This window comes from Cebus imitator, unplaced genomic scaffold, assembly GCF_001604975.1.
Source record: "Cebus imitator isolate Cc_AM_T3 unplaced genomic scaffold, Cebus_imitator-1.0 Scaffold83, whole genome shotgun sequence".
NCBI lineage: Eukaryota > Metazoa > Chordata > Mammalia > Primates > Cebidae > Cebus > Cebus imitator.
In genome coordinates this window covers 1,059,068-1,073,581 of record NW_016107398.1, presented here as the reverse complement: position 1 = coordinate 1,073,581, position 14,514 = coordinate 1,059,068, and the positions used below count along the sequence as shown (strand labels likewise).

General features: G+C 41.0%; 1 protein-coding gene across 3 annotated transcripts in view; it reads left to right on the top strand.

The window, feature by feature from the left end:
• The window catches only part of RTN1 (reticulon 1), a 470,076-nt gene that overhangs the window by 320,689 nt on the left and 134,873 nt on the right, over positions 1-14,514 (top strand). The window lies entirely within an intron of this gene.

The following is a 14,514-nucleotide window of genomic DNA, read 5'->3' as shown; positions in this document are numbered from 1 at the left end:
TTAGCTGAGATTCAAATTTAACTGAGTGTCCTGTATTTCTGTTTGCTAAATCTGCCAGCCCTAACTAGAAGGGATTGTTAGAATCACACGTGGAGTTACATCCAGATCTACTACGAAGGCAGAATTTCTGAGGGCAGTTTTGAGCTAACACTGGAGTAATAGCCACTGTTGTAAAAATTTGAGCTTATTCTCACATGAGTGCTATTTCTTGCGTACCTCCTGTGTGCCAGGCACTGTGCTGCATGCAAGGATATGATAATGAGCAAACACAATTTGGCTGTACTTTGCTCCTAAGGCGCTTTCAGTCTGGGGTCAGGGAGAGTGGGGAAGGGTGAAGGAGCAAAGGCTAATGAAATCATAACGTAAACAAATACAAGGCTGCCTACGGGCTCCCAGTTGTGCAGAATGGGGAGGCACCAGCCTGTCTCTGGAACAATACAGCATCAGACTAGCTGGCACAAGAGTGGGCTGCTGTGCCATGTGTTCTCCCAGGAGTATGTTTAAGCAGGAGTTTCCTGAGTCCTAGCAGTTTGGGTGGTTAGACAGAGGACTCCTGTGTGTGACACCGGAAGGATGGGTGCCTCAGAAAGGGAAGAATCATCCAAGATGAGAATCATTTTCCCTGTCTCATCAAACAAGCTCATTGTTCTGATTTCCATATTTCTAGCTATGGAATCCCTGTTCATTTTATTCACCCAGGCTCACCATTTCTGACTCCTCTTTTTCTCACCCACCATATGAATCAGACTCCAAGTCAGTGAGTTCTCTCTTTTCACTTGTGTTTTTCTCCTTTTTCTATTCTATGACCACCACCACAACTCATACCCTACCTCCAGTTGTCATAATTCAACAGTTGCACGATCCTGTTAATGGGTTATCCTCCTTCTACTTCCCTCCCTTTTTTAAATATTTTATTTTATTTTTGAGACAGAGTCTCCCTCTGTTGCCCAGGCTGGAATGCAGTGGTGCGATCTCAGCTTACTGCAACCTCTGCCTCCCGGATTCAAGAGATTCTTTTGCCTCAGCTTCCCGAGTAGCTAAGATTACAGGCACTCACTACCATGCCCAGCTAATTTTTGTATTTTTAGTACAGATGGGGTTTTGCCATGTTGGCCAGGCAACATGAGTCTCTGGTCTCAAACTCCTGACTTCAGGTGATCTGCCCACCTCAGCCTCCCCAAGTGCTGGGATTACAGGCATGAGCCACTGTGTCTGGCCTTCCCTCCCTTTTAAGCTCATCCTAACCCTTCCAGGACCAGCTAATGTCTACATGATAAAAGACTGACATCTTTTTCTTTCAAGCTCAGGGGCACATGTGCAGGATATGCAGGTTTGTTACGTAGGTAAACATGTGCCATGGTGTTTTGCTGCACAGATCATTTCATCACCTAGATATTAAGCCCAGCATCCATTAGCTATTCTTCTTGATGCTCTCCCAAATCCCCCTTCACCCTCCAACAGGCCCCAGTGTCTGTTGCTCCCCGTCTCAATGTGTCCATATGTTATCATTCAGCTCCCACTTATAAATGAGAACATGTGGTATTTGGTTTAGTTTGAATTAGTTTGCTAAGGATAATGGCCTCCAGCTCCATCCATGTCCCTGCAAAGAACATGATCCCATTCCTTTTTATGGTTGCATAGCATGCATGGTATACATGTACCACATTTTGTTTATCCAGTCTATCATTGATGGACATTTAGGTTGGTTCCATGTATTTGCTATTGTAAATAGTGTTGTAGTAAACATATATGTGCCTGTATCTTTATGATAGAATGATTTATATTCCTTTGGGTATATACCCAGTAATGGGATTCCTGGGTCAAATTGTACTTCTGCGTCTAGGTTTTTGAGGAATCACCACACTGTCTTCTACAATGGTTGAACTAATTCACACACCCACCAACAGTGTAAATGCATTCCTTTTTCTCCACAGCCTTGCTAGCATCTGTTTGTTGGCTGCATGTATATCTTCTTTTGAGAAATATCTGTTCATGTCCTTTGCCCATTTTCTAATGAGGTTATTTTTTTCTTGTAAATTTGTGTAAGCTCCTTGTAGACACTGGATATTAGACCTTTGTCAAATGCATAGATTGCAAATATTTTCTCCCATTCTGTTCTGTTCACTCTGATGATGGTTTCTTTTGCTGTGCAGAAGCTTATTTGTTTAATTAGATCCCATTTGTCAATTTTAGCTTTTGTTGCAGTTGCTTTTGGCACCTCAGTTTTTCTAATTGAGTGCCCTTTATTTCTTTTTCTTGCCTGATTGCTCTGGCTAGAACTTCCAATACTATATTGAATAGAAGTGGTGAGAGAGGGCATCCTTGTCTTGTGCCAGATTTCAGAGGGAATGCTTCCAGTTTTTGCCCATTCAGTATGATATTGGCTGTGGGTTTGTCGTAAATAGCTTTTATTCTTTTGTGATACGTTCCATCGATACCTAGTTTCTTTGGTGTTTTTAGCATAAAGGGCTGTTGAATTTTGTCAAAGACCTTCTCTGCATCTATTGAGATAATCATGTGGTTTTTGTCTTTGGTTCTGTTCATGTGGTGGATTACATTTATAGACTTGCATATATTGAACCAGCCTTGCCTCCCTGGGATGAAGCCTACTTGATCATGATGAATAAGCTCTTTGATTTGCTGTTGCATTTGGTTTGCCAGTATTTTATTGAAGATTTTTGCATCAATGTTCATCATTGATATTGGCCTGAAGTTTTCTTTTGGCACCTTTGTAGTGAAATCTTTGTCCATACCTATGTCCTGAATGGTATTTCCTAGGTTTTCTTCTAGGGTTTTTATGGTTTTAGGTCTTATGATTAAATCTTTAATTCATCTTGAATTTATTTTGTACATGTAAGGAAGGGGGTCCAGTTTTAGTTTTCTGCATATGGTTAGCCAGTTTTCCCAACACCATTTATTAAATAGGAAATCCTTTCCACATTGCTTGTTTTAGTCAGGTTTGTCAAACATCAGATGGTTGTGCATGTGCGGCATTATTTCTGTGGGCTCTATTCTGTTCCATTGTTCTATATATCTGTTTTGGTACCAGTACCATGCTGTTTTGGTTACTGTAACCTTGTAGTATAGTTTGAAGTCCAGTAGCATGATGCCTTAAGCTTTGTTCTTTTTGCCTGGTTTTGGTATCAGGATGATACTGATCTCATAAAGTGATTTGGGGAGGATTCCCTCTTTTTGTATTGTTTGGAATATTTTCAGAAGGAATGGTACCAGCTCCTCTTTGTACTTCTGGTAGAATTTAGCTGTAAACCCATCTGGACCTGGACTTTTTTTCTTTGGTAGGCTATTAATTGCATCCTCAACTTCATCCCTTGTTATTGGTCTCTTTAGGGTTTCAGTTTCTTCCTGGTTTAGTATTGGGAGAGAGCAAGTGTCCAGGAATTTACTCATTTCTTCCAGATTTACTGGTTTGTGTGCGTAGAGTTGTTTGTAGTAGTTTCTGATGGTAGTTTGTATTTCTGTGGAATCAGTGGTGATGTCCCCTTTATTGTTTATTATTGCATCTATTTGATTCTTCTCTCTTTTCTTTTTTATTAGTCTGGCTAGCAGTCTATCTATTTTGTTGATCTTTCCAAAAAACCAGCTCCTGGATTTGTTGATTTTTTAAAGGGTTTTTTGTGTCTCTCCTTCAGTTCTGCTCTGATCTTAGTTATTTCTAGTCTTCTGCTAGCTTTTGAGTTTTTGTTTTTGTTTTCTTATCTTGCTCCTCTGACTCCTTCAATTTTGATGATAGGGTATTGATTTTAGATCTTTCCTTGCTCCTCATGTGGGCATTTATTGCTATGAATTTCCCTCTAGACACTGCTTTAAATGTGTCCCAGAGATTCTGGTACATTGTGTCTTTGTTCTCGTTGGTTTTAAAGAACATTTTTATTTCTACCTTCATTTCATTGTTTATCCAGTCGACATTCAGAAGCCAGTTGTTGAGTTTCCATGAAGTTGTGCAATTTTTAGTTACTTAATCCTGAGTTCTAATTTGATTGCACTGTGGTCTGAGAGACTGTTTGTTATGATTTCCGTTCTTTTGCATTTGCTGAGGAGTGATTTACTTCCAATTATGTGATCAATTTTAGAGTTAGTGCAATGTGGTCCTGAGAAGAACATATATTCTTTGGATTTGGGGTTGAGAGTTCTGTAAATGCCTATTAAGTTCGCTTGGTCCAGATCTGCATTCAAGTCGTGGATTTCCTTGTTGATTTTCTGTCTTGTTGATCTGTCTAATATTGACAGTGGAGTGTTAATGTCTCCCACCATTATTGTGCAAGAGTCTAAGTCTCTTTTTAGGACGTTAAGGACTTGCTTTATGTATCTGGGTGCCCCTGTATTGGGTGCATGTATATTTAGAGTATTTAGCTCTTCTCGTTGTATTGATCCTTTTACCATTATGTAATGCCCTTCTTTATCTCTTTTGATTTTTGTTGGTTTAAAGTCTGTTTTATCAGAGACTAGGATTGCCACCCCTGCTTTTTTTTGCTTTCCATTTGCTTGGTAAATCTTCTTCCATCCCTTTATTATGTGTCTATGTATGTCTTTGCACGTGAGATGGGTCTCCTGAATACAGCACACTGATGGTTCTTGGCTTTTTATCCAATTTGCCAGTCTGTGTCTTTTGATTGGGGTATTTAGTCCATTTACATTTAATGTTAATATTGTTATGTGTGAATTTGATCCTGCTGTTTTATTACTGGTTGGTTGTTTTGCCTTTGGTTGGCATAATTTCTTCATTGCATCGTTGGTCTTTACCATTTCGTTCTTTTTTGCAGTGGCTTGTACTGGTTTTCCCTTTCTGTGTTTAGTGCTTCCTTCAGGAGCTCTTGTTGGGCAGGTCTGTTAGGGACAAAACCTTTCAGCAATTGCTTGTCCATAAACGATTTTATTTCTCCTTCACTTATGAAGCTTAGTTTGGCTGAATATGAAGTTCTGGGTTGAAAGTTATTTTCTTTAAGGATGTTGAATATTGGCCCCTGCTCTTTTCTGGCTTGTAGGGTTTCTGCCAAGAGATCCACTGTAAGTCTGATGACCTTCCCTTTGTGGGTGACCTGACCTTTCTCTCTGGCTCCCCTTAGTATTTTTTCCTTCATTTCAACCCTGGTGAATCTGATGATTATATGCCTTGGGATTGCTCTTCTAAAGGAGTATCATTGCGGTATTCTCTGTATTTCCTGTGTTTGAATGTTGGCCTGCCTTGCTAGGTTGAGGAAGTTCTCCTGGATAATATACTGAAGAGTGTTTTCCAGCTTGGATTATTCATTCTGCCTGTCATCTTCCGGAACACCGATCAAGCGTAGATTAGGTCTTTTCACATAATCCCATATTTCTTGGAGGCTTTGTTCATTTCTTTTCATTCTATGTTCTCTTTTCTTGCCTTCTCATTTTATTTCATTGAGTTGATGTTCGACCTCTGATATCCTTTCTTCTGNGGCTATTGAAACTTGTGTATGCTTCACAAAGTTCTTGTGCTGTGTTTTTCAGCTCCATCAAGTCGTTTATGTTCTTCTCTAAGCTGGTTATTCTAGTTAGTATTTCATCTAACCTTTTTGAAAGGTTTTTAGTTTCTTTGCTCTGGGTTACAACATGTTCCTTTAACTCAGAGAAGTTTGTTATTACCCATCTTCTGAAGCCTGCTTCTGTCAGTTCATGAAATTTGTTCTCCATCCAGCTTTGTTCCCTTGCTGTTGAGGAGTCGTGATCTTGTGATAGGGGAGAGACATTCTTGTTTTCGATGGTTTCTTTCTTCTTGCTCTGGTTTCTTCCCATCTTGTTGGATTTATATAGCTTTGATCTCAGGTAGCTGCTTAGGGAAGCAGCCTTTCCTTTGTCTGTCTGCAGAGGCACTGCTGGGCTGCCACAGATTCAGTGGAGCTCCTGCATCTTTTATTTACCCAGGAAAATTAGACCAGCTTCTGCGATGGTGGCTGCACTTCTCCCAACAAGCTCAATCATTCCTGGTCGCTCTCTAAATGATGTTCTGGGTGTGAAACTTTGAAGTGAGAGTTTTTTTAGCCTCCTAGGCTTTGTGCAGGGGAGGTCCATCCTGCTTTTTGGCCTGTTTCCCTGCTGTCAGTTCCCCTTCTTTCTAGGGGCAGGTAACTCCCTCCAGCCAGCTTTCTGGCTTTCTCAGCATCAGCCAGTGCTTCCACCTAGATCTATGCTGACAGCTGCGGCTCCTGCTGAAATTGCTGTTCTGCCCTGTTCAGGCAGCTCACTGAGGCTTTTCAGACCGGTGAAGATCTCCTGTTCTGTGGGTTGTGGAGGGCTTGGGTGGAGAACTGTATCTGAACTGAAGTCCCAGAGGGGGAGATCCCCTGGTCCTCCAGTCAGTTGCATGCACCTCCTGGGCCTCAACTTGCCCTATTTGGTTTATACCCCCTGTCCAACCAGACCCAAAAAATGAATCAGGTACCTCGTTTGTAACTGTGGAGACCACTCAGCTTCTCCATCTCTCTTGCTGGGAGCTGCGTTCCATAGCTGCCTCTTATTCAGCCATCTTGGGATCCCCCCCATTGTTTATATTTCTACGGGGTCAGTGGTAATATCTCCCTTATCATTTCTAATTTTGTTTATTTGATTATTCTGTCTTTTCTTCTGTATTAGAAGTGGCCCCCCTCCAAGAACTTGCTTTATGAATATTGGTCCCCCTCTAAGAACTTGCTTTATGAGTCTGAACATAGCATACCAATGGGTCTTGGTTCTTTATCCAGCTTGCCACTCTGTGTCTTTTAATTGGGACATTTAAGTGGTTGATTTTTTAAACTTTTTCAAAAAACCAGCTCCTAGATTTGTTTATTTTTTAAAGGATTTTCATGTCTCTGTCTCCTTTAGTTCATCTTTGTTCTTGTCTTCTGCTAGCTTTGGGGTTTGTTTGCTCTTGGTTCTCTGGTTCTTTTAGTTGTGATGTTAGATTGTTAACTTGGGCTTTCTAGCTTTTTAATGTGGACATTTAATGCTATAAATTTCCCTCTTAACACTGCTTTAGCTACGTCCCAGAGATTCTGGTATGTTGTCTCTTTGCTCTTATTAGTTTCAAAGAACTGCTTAATTTCTGCCTTAATTTTATTATTTACCCAAGAGATTCAGGAGCATGCAGTTCAGTTTTAATGTAGTTGTGTGGTTTTGAGTGAATTTCTTAATCTTGAGTTCTAATTTGATTGTGCTGTGGTCTGAGAGACTGTTTGTTATTATTTCAGTTCTTTTACATTTGCTGAGGAGTGTTTTACTTCCAATTATGTGGTCAATTTTAGAGTAAGTGCCATGTGGCCATAAGAAGAATATATATTCCGTTCTTTTGGGGTGGAGAGCTCTATACATATCTGTCAGGTCCACTTGATTCAGAGCTAATTCCTAAATGTCTTTGTTAATTTTCTGTCTTGATCTGTCTAATGTTGTCAGTGGGGTGTTAAAGTGTCCCACTGTTATTGTGTGAGAGTCTGTTTCTTTGAAGGTCTCCAAGAACTTGCTTTATGAATCTGAACACAGCATACCAGTGGGTCTTGGTTCTTTATCCAGCTTGCCACTCTGTGTCTTTTAATTGGGACATTTCGCCCATTTACATTTAAGGTTAGTATTGTTATGTGTGGGTTTGATTCTGTCATCATGATGCTAGCTGGCTATTTTTCAGACTTGTTTATGTGGTTACTTCATCATGTCAATGGTTTGTATGCTTGAGTGTGTTTTTGTAGTGGCTGGTAATGGTTTTTCCTTTCCGTATTCAGTGTTTCCTTCAGGAGCTCTGGCAAAGCAGGCCTGGTGATAACTAATTCCCTCAGCATTTGCTTGTCTGAAATGGATGTTATTCCTCCTTTGCTTATGAAGCTTAGTTTGGCTGGATATAAAATTCTAGGTTGAAATTCTTTTCTTTAGCAGTGTTGAATATTGGCCCCCAATCTCTTCTAGCTTGTAGGGTTTCTGCTGAGAGGCCTACTGTTGGTCTGATGGGCTTCCCTTTATAGGTATCCTGGCCTTTCTCTGTGGCTGCCCTTAACATTTTTTCTTCCATTTTGATGTTGGAGAATTTGACGATTATGTGTCTTGGGGATGACCTTCTCATTGAATATCTTGCTGGAGTTCTCTGCATTTCCTGAATTTGAGTGTTGGCCTGTCTTACTAGGTTGAAGAAGTTCTCCTGGATAATATTCTGAAGTTGTTTTCCAACTTGGTTCCATTCTCCCCATCTCTTTCAGGTACATGATTCAGCTGTAGATTCAGTCTCTTTACATAATTCTATATTTCTCAGAGGTTTTCTTCGTTCCTTTTTATTGTTTTTTCTCTATTCTTTTCTGCCTGTCTTATATCAGAAAGATAATCATCAAGCTCTAAGATTCTTTTCTTTGCTTGGTCTATTTTGCTATTAATACTCATGATTGCATTGTGAAGTTTTTGTAGTATGTTTTTCAGCTCTAGAGGTTAGTTATGTTCCTCTCTACACTGGCTATTTTGGCTGTCAGCTCCTGTATTGTTTTATTAAGATTCTTTGCTTCTTTGTATTGGGTTGCCACATGCTCCTTTAGTTCAGCCAAGTTTATTAGTACTCACCTCCTGAAGCCTACTTCTGTCATTTCAGCTGTCCCAGCCTCAGCCCAGTTCTGAGCCCTTGCTAGAAAGGTTTGCAGTCATTTGAAGGAAAAGGGGCACTCTGGATTTTTGAGTTTTCAGCATTTTTGCACTGATTCTTTCTCATTTTTGTGGGCTAATCTACCTTTGATCTTTGAGATTGCTGACTTTTAGATGGGGTTTCTGTGGGTTTGTTACTGTTTTTGTTGTTTTATGTTTGTTTTTCTTTTAACAATTTGTCTACTCTTCCTTAGGGTTGCTGCAGTTTGTTGGGGGTCCACTCCAGACCCTAGTTGCCTTGGTTTTTTCCCATACATAGAGGTATCAGCAGTGAAGTATGAGAAATAGCAAAGATGGCAGCCTGCCTCCTCCTCTGGAAGCTCCATCCCAGGGGAGTACTGACCTGTTGCCAGCCTGAATGTGGTGTAGGTGATGGCTGGAGACCCTGGTTGGGAGGTCTTTCCCAGTCAGGAGGAATGGGATCAAGGACACACTTAAAGCAGTCTGCCTTTTTTTTTTTTTTTTTTTTGCTAGAGCAGCTGTGCTGTGTTAGAGATTCCTTCAGTCCCCAGTTGGTTTGGGCTTTCCAAGGCCCACAGGCTAGACTAGCTAAGAAGTCTGAATGGGCAAAGTGGCGGCCTGTCCTGTCCCTCAGGCCTTCATCCCAGGGAGAACATGGGCAGCGGTGGCCAGAGGCCCCAGCTGGGAGGACCCACCCTATAAGAAGCAGTGGTTTGGGGTCCCATTTAAAGAAGCAGTCTGACCTCGACAAAATAGCCTCGTCGTGGTGGGAAACTGTCTCTGCTGCTGTCAGTTTGGACTCTCCAAAGTCCCCAGGCTTGAATGGCTGAGTCGTCCAACCAGCCCAGGTGGCAGCCCTCCCCTCCTCTGAGTACTCTATCCCAGGGAGAGATCGGAGCTCTCTCCCTAATATGTGCTGGCAGATGGGGCTGGAAGGTCTAGCCGGGGATTCTTGCCTAGTGAGGAGAAATGGATGGGGCCCTGCTTTAAAAAGCAGTCTGACCAGGCGCAGTGGGGCATACCTATAATTTCAGCACTTTGGGAGGCCAAGGTAGGCAGGTCACTTGAGGTCAGGAGTTCCAAGACCACCCTGGCCAACATGGTGAAACCCAGTCTCTACTAAAAATACAAAATAGCCAGGCGTGGTAAGCACACCTCTGTAATTTTAGCTATTCTGGAGTCTGAGGTAGGAGAATCACTTGAACTCGGGAGACAGAGGTTGCAGTGAGCTAGGATCACACCACTGCACTCCAGCCTGGGTAACAGAGCAAGACTCTGTCTCAAAAAATGACAAAAAGGAAGAAGAAAAAAAAGAAGAAGCAGTCTGACCACAATCTGACAAAGGCGCTGTATTGTGCTGCTGGAGGTACCCTTCCTTCTTGGACCATTTGGACTTTCCAAAGCCCTCAGGCTGGAATGGCTGAGTTGACCAAAGAGCAGAAATGGTGACCGCCCCTCCCACCATGGGCTCCATCCAGTCTCAGTCAGGCTCCACTCTGTTGCTGGTGGCTGGCTGGAATTCCAAGCCAGTGGGCCTTATCTTGTGAGGTGCCACGGAAGTGGGGCCCACGGAACAACATTTCTCAGCTCCCTGGATTCTGCCCTTTTCCTAGGGGTATGTGCAGACTGCCCACCTTGCCTGAGTTGCAGGCACATTTGTTGGGGGATCCTGGGGCTGCAGTATGCAAAGCTCTTGAGTCTCTGTGTATGCCTGAGCAGCTGCTCTGCCAGGACTCCACATAGCTTTGTGTGTCAGACCCAAGGCCCTGGTGGCATGGGCTCATCAGGGGATCTCCTAACAAGAGTTGCAAAGATCTGTGGAAGAAGCGTGGTTTTCTGGGATCACACAGTCACTTACTGCTTCCCTTGGCTGAGAGGCAGGGGGCTTCCCTTGGCTGTGTGTCACTTCTGGGTGGGCCGTCACCCCGTCCTTTATTCTCTGTGTGTTATTTCCCTAATCAGTTCCAGTGCAAGGACCTGGATATTTCAGCTGAAGGTACTGTAGTCATTCTCCCCTTTCCTTCCTTTCCATGAGTGGCAGGGACTGCAGCTGCTTCTATTCAGCCATCTTGGCCCCTCCATATGCCTATTTCTTCACAATTGACTTTTAAACTAGTTTTCAGGGCCTCCCGCCTGTTTTCATTTTCAGTTACATCGCCTGCATCATTCCCAACAATACTCCAGTTAAACGTTTGACTTTGTCATTCTTTGAGCAGATCCCTTACTTTTTTACCTCCATATATTTGCTGGTGGAGTTCACCCTTGGACAGTGCCTGCCTTTCAAGGTTCTATTTGTGTTCCAAGATCAACTCAAGCACCACTTCCTCAATGACCTCCTCTAAGTTCCTCTAGAACTTTGTACTACACAGTTGCACCTGGCCCATTCTGTTTTGTTTTCTTCTTATTCTCTAGGAGAGGCAGGAAATACTGTGAGCCATCAGCATAGTAATGGTAATTGGGACCTAGTGATGGTGGAAGTTGGTAAAATCACCTAGAGATGGAGTGGACTAAGAAGAGATCCTAGGGCAGAACTCTGGGGAAGACCACCATTTCATGGCTGGGAAGAGAGGAGATCAATAGAGCGAGGGGGAAAATCTGAAGAAAGTAGTGTTGCAGACACCAAAGGAGGAGTGGACAGTGTGTCAAATACTGTTGAGAAGTCAAATATGATGAGAACTCAAAAGAGACTGGGAAGCTGCCAGTGAACTGAGGCAAGTAGTAATGGCAGAATCCAGAGTGAAATGATGTATTCACTAGAATTCATGTAAATTTCAAAATCTTGGTGACTTAACATAATAAAAGCATTACTTTTCACTCGTAATACAGTCTAATATGTTAGTTCTCTTGTACATTTAGATTCAAGGCCAAGTCTTCTTCTGTTTTTTTTTAAACAGCTTTATTGAGATATAACCAATATACTATACAATTCAAAGTGTACATTTCCATGGTTTTTAGTATATTCACAGAGTTGTGATCGATCACTGCAATAAATTTTAGAGCATTTCATTACCCCAAAAAGAAACACCGCACCCCCTTTTCTCATCCTCCAAAATCTCCACTCCCTACAACTATCAATCTACTTTCTTTCTCTATAAATTTGCTTATTCTGGACATTTTATATGAATGGAATCACATAACATGTGGTCCTTTGTGACTGGCTTATTTCACTAAGCATACTGTTTTCAGTATTTAGCCATGTTGTAACACATATCAGTACTTCATTCCTTTTTATGTCTAAATAATAGTCCTTTGTATGGATATACTACATTTTATTTATCCATTTAACAGTTGATGGACATTAGATTGTTTCTACCTTTTTTGGTCATTATGAATGATGCTTTTATGAACATTCATGTACAAGTTTTTTTTTTTGGATGTATACTTTCATTTCTCTTGGGTAGATATCTAGGAGTGGAATTGCTGGGTCATGTGATAACTCTATGTTTAAATATTTAAGAAGCTGCCAGACTTTTGTCCAAAACAATTACATTTTTCATTCCACCAGCAGTGTGTAAAGGTGTCAATTTCTCTACATCTTTGCCAGAACTTGTTATTATCTGACTTTTTGATTATAGCCATCTTAGTGGGTATGAAGTAATATCTCACAGAAATGCAAAATGATTTCCATTTCTCTAGTGAATAATGATGTTGGGCATATTTTTATGTGCATTTTGGCCATCTGTCAGTCACCTTTGAGAGCTATCCAAGTTTTTACCCATTTTTAATTGGCTTACTTTTTTATTATTGTCATAATAGTTTTTTTATATGTTCTAGATATTAGTCCCTTATCAGATATATGATTTGCAGATATTTTCTCCTGTCTGTTGATTATGGTTTTACTTTCTTGATGGTATTCTCTGAAGCACAAAAGCCCAGTTTATTAATTTTTCTTTTGTTGCTCCTGTTTTTGGTGTCATATATGTAAAATGATTGTCTGATCCAAGGTTATGAAGATTCACTTCTATATTTTCTTCTAGAGTTTTATGATTTTAGCTCTTACATTTAGGCTATTGACCCATTTGAAGGAAATTTTAAAATATGATATTATATAGGGGTTTAATTTTATTCTTTTGCATGTGGTTTTCCAATTCACTTTTCCTCTCCTTCTCATGCTCCAAAATATAACATGCCGCATCTCAGACTGCATCCCCCTTTTAAAAAGATGTAGCATGATATAATAAAACACATGAAATAGACATGCATTTAAATTTAGGTCAAATCATTTCTAACCATGGAGCTATATCATTTAGGGTCCTAGCAGGAAACAAGTGACACACTCAAGGGTTTGACTGAAGAGAGTTTATAGAAGGGGCTATTTACAGATGTGTAAAGATGGTCAAGAAAACCAACATATGATGGCAAATCCTTAACATTAGGGAGCCATTACTACCCCTAGACCTAAACAGCAAGAGGAGGGAACAGCATTCTCAAAGCCTGCTAAGAGCTGGAGCTTCAGAAGCAGCAGGGGGTATAAATATCTCAACATCTCCCTCATCCCAGTGCTCAGGCTTCCTGTTGGCTAAAAACAACCAGAAACCAGAGGGAAAGGGTTCCTGGGTATGCCTTCTATGTAGGTCAGCCTCTCAGAGCACAGGACAGGGCAGAGAAAGAAAGGAATGGATCCAAGGGGGCAAAGAGAGAAAACCACTACAGTGACTTTGGACAAGTAGGTTAATCTATTGTCCCTAATCCCTAAGTTCCATATGTAAAGTACCTGGCACCCAGCAGAAGTTGCTACTGCTACTAGCAGTGCTCTGGAGGCACACAACATTTCTTAACTTACACTACTCCTTATCTTCTTTTTCAGTGCTCTAGTCAGCTACTCAGAAGTAAGCTGGCATAACTTTTACACTTTTACACTGTCTGAAATCATATCAAACAACTATGTGTACAACTTATTAAGGAACTACTGCAAAAATAGAGTTGGGGATCATAAAATAAATTTTTAAAAACATAAATCATGAGAGATAATGAAGTGGTTGTTGTTTTAAGTTACTAAAAAAAAAAGGAAGGGGGGAACCCATAGATCATATCCTTCTTCTGCTTACACAACAAAAACCAGTGTCCAAAGTCTTGTGTCCAATGTCTTCCAACCTCACTCAGAATAAAAGCCCCCATCAGATCCTACATGATCTTCCCCTGCTCCCTACATCACTGATCTCTTCTCCTACTTCCCAGCTTATTCACTTTGCCCAGACATAAAGACCTGCTTGTGATATGTAGAAATCAGTGCAGCTCCCACCTCTGAGCCTTTACACTATCTGTTTCCTCTGTTTGGCATGCTTTTCCTCTGGATATCTTCATGAGTCACTCTCTCACCTGCTTCAAGTGTTCAATGTAGGTTACTTTCTCAATGAGGCCTATACAGACTCCCCTATTTAAACTTACAAACTCATCGCTACCCTGACCCAGAACATGTGATTCCCTTACCCTACTCTACTTTTTTCCATAACACTTAACATCATCTAACATACTATATGCTTTACTTATCTACTGTATATATTGTTTATAGATTGTGTTCCCTCCGCTAGAATATAAGCAGGGACTTTGTTATCTGTTTCATTCACTAATATATCCCAAGTGTATAGAAGAGGGCCTAACACATATTAGCTTCTCAATAAATAACAGTTGAATGAATATAGATAAAGAATAAAATCAATTCTGATTTATAAAGAATTAGGAAAATCTAAAATGTTTTATCCATTGGGGTTCTCCCACAGTCCTAAAGCCACAGATCCTTCAAAGCTTTAGAGAAATGCAACAGTTATTGCTAACAAAAGGACCAGATTCCACTAAGATATTCTGAAATAAAGCCCTTCTGTATGGCAAGAGAAAACTAAGCTCTTGAACACTGTTGTCATGGTGATCCCAGGTTGTCTCATCCACAGGAGAGAAAGCTCAGCAAGATTCCCAGTGAAGCCTTTA